This window comes from Cupressus sempervirens, chromosome 5 (genome assembly GCF_028749045.1).
Source record: "Cupressus sempervirens isolate cs-2001-9-10 chromosome 5, ASM2874904v1, whole genome shotgun sequence".
In the NCBI taxonomy this organism is placed as follows: domain Eukaryota; kingdom Viridiplantae; phylum Streptophyta; class Pinopsida; order Cupressales; family Cupressaceae; genus Cupressus; species Cupressus sempervirens.
In genome coordinates this window covers 279,448,090-279,450,880 of record NC_143122.1, presented here as the reverse complement: position 1 = coordinate 279,450,880, position 2,791 = coordinate 279,448,090, and positions in this window count along the sequence as shown.

The window sequence follows — 2,791 nt, the reverse complement described above, 5'->3', positions numbered from 1 at the left end:
CAAGAAAGTCAATGTAGATGTGCCTAAGATCAAGGAGAGCAAGGGTAAGAAATGGGAACCAAAGAAGAAGGTTCAATTTCAGATAAGTGGAGCAACAAAACCAGTTGTACAACCAATGAAGTCAAAATCGGATGTTATCAAGCAAAATGTGGTGCCTACTACTCAAAAGACTCTGATTCTAGGTACTATTGTAAAACCTATTGTGGTTGAACCTGTTGATATGATATCCATGTTATCTCAAATTACTGTAAAAGTGCCCTTGTCTGAACTTTTTAGAATTGAAGAGCATAAGAATAAGGATTTTTCATGGTTGGGTGGAATAGCAAACAATAATATTATTGTAGATCAAACTATGTCCCAACAAACCCCATTAGTAATAGAGGACAGTGGTATCATATCCCAGATTCCTCAAATGTTTCTAGATGATTCCTCAATGGCATTCATAGAAGATATTGATCCTTTTTTCCTCAGTCTAATCATAAAGGGGAAGACCTTAAAAAATTGCATGATAGACTCAAGATCTTCCAACACTATAATGCCTTTCAAAGTAGTAGAAGCCTTAGGATTGAAGGTGGATACCAAGCAGGGTAGATGTAGAGGGATGGATGCTAGGGAAGTCCCAGTCATAGGTACTATAAATGCATTACCATTCAAACTGGCTGCATATCCTGAAGTAGAATTAACCATGTCTGTCCTTGTGGTAGATATACCTCCACATTACAGAATGTTACTTTCTAGAAAATGGAGTGCTGCCATGGGGGGAAGCCTACAATGTGATCTTACTTATGCCACTTTACATATAGGGGACAAAGCTATCAGCGTAAATAGGGAACCAAGGGTTAACCACATCTTAGGTAAAGAAATTGACAAAGATACCACTTGTTTCCTAGATACTGGGATTAATGCTTTTAGGGCTCAATTAATTATTCAGGAAGTTGAAAATTTACCTACTATCATCGAAAATGAAGTTGAATGTTGCATGAATTCACCAAAATTATGGACAATGTTCATTGATGGGGCTAGTTTTGAAGAGGGTGCAGGGGTAGGTGTAGTCTTTGTGTCCCTTGAAAATAACATTTTTAGGTATTCATTCACCTTGAAGTTTTCCTGCACTAATTATATTGCAAAATATGAAGCATTGCTGCTAGGACTCAAAATTGCCATACATCATAAAATTAAGAAATTATGTGTCATAGGGGATTCTGAACTAATTATCTCTCAGATCAAAGGAACCTACTCATCCATGAATAGGAGATTGAAACAATATAGAAATGCAGTCTGGGATCAGATAGAATTCTTTGATGCATTTAGGATCTCATGGAGAGATAGGACCCAAAACAAGATGGCTGATCTATTGGCAAATATAGCAATCAAGCCAAAAGAAATATCATTTGCAGGAATCTCCCAGATTGAGGTGCAAAATAGACCTTCCATACCTAACAACAGTGAAAATTGGTAGGTTTTTGAAGATGACAAAGATATTACAAATTTTTTGTTAAATGAATACAAGTACCACAGTCAGGAGATGGATTGCAGTGGATTGATTGAAACCCTAAATGGGAAGGAAACCATTTTTGGTCAAGAAATAATGCAATTGAAAACAAATAAGATGACGAAGGGGTTAGTAGTCTTGGAAAATATTTTTGATAGCCAAGACAGAGTAAAATCAGGAGTTAATGACCCCAAACCCTAGGAGTTAGAAGAAATAAACTTGGGTACTGATGAAGTTCCTAAAAGGGTTTATATTGGCCAAAATCTTCTTGTTGAAATCAGGAAAACATTGATTGACCTACTTAGAAAATATAGACATGTTTTTTCTTGGTCATATGATGACCTTAAGGCTTACAGGGAGGATCTTTTCCAGCATGTCATACCATTGAAATAAAATGTAAGACCTTTCAGGTAAAAACAGAGACCAATCAATCCTACCCTTGCCCCAAAAATGCAAGAAGAACTAACAAAACTAAGAGATGGTGGGATAATCAAACCAATTAGGCATTCCACCTGGGTTTCAAACTTGGTTCCTGTCAGGAAGAAGAATGGAGATATTAGGCTTTGTGTTGATTTTAGAACTTTAAACATTGCATCTCTAAAAGACAATTATGGCTTACCTAATATGGAAGCCATGTTACAGCAAGTGACTAGCTCTGAATTGATATCAATGATGGATGGTTTCTCTGGATATAATCAAGTTCTAGTAAAAGAAAGTGAATAGTTCAAGATAGCCTTCACAACCCCATGGGGAACATATGTGTATGTGAGGATGCCTTTTGGCTTGATTAATGTAGGAGCTACCTTCCAAAGAGCCATGGATGTAGCATTTCATGAGTATATTGACAAATTTATGGTTGTGTACCAGGATGATCTTACATCGTATTCTAATAAGGTTGAAGATCACTGCAAACATTTGGAAAAAATCTTTATAAAAGCCTTGGAATATGGAGTATCTTTAAACCCAAAGAAATGCACATTTGGGGTCACAAAAGGAAAATTATTAGGACACATAGTGTCTAAGGATGGGGTAAAAATAGATCCTGAAAGGGTAGCAGCTATTGATAAAGTCCCCAAACCAAAAAATGTGAAAGGAATTCAGTCCTTTTTTGGCCAAGTCAATTTTCTGAGGAGATTTGTTACCAATTTTTCCGAAATTAGTAGATCCATCTCAAAGATGCTCAAGAAGGGAGCCATTATATATTGGAATAGTGAACCTTCACAAGAATTCTAGGATATAAAAACTACAATAAAGAATGTTCCAGTGCTGAGGACCCCAAATTATGCAAAACCCATGCAT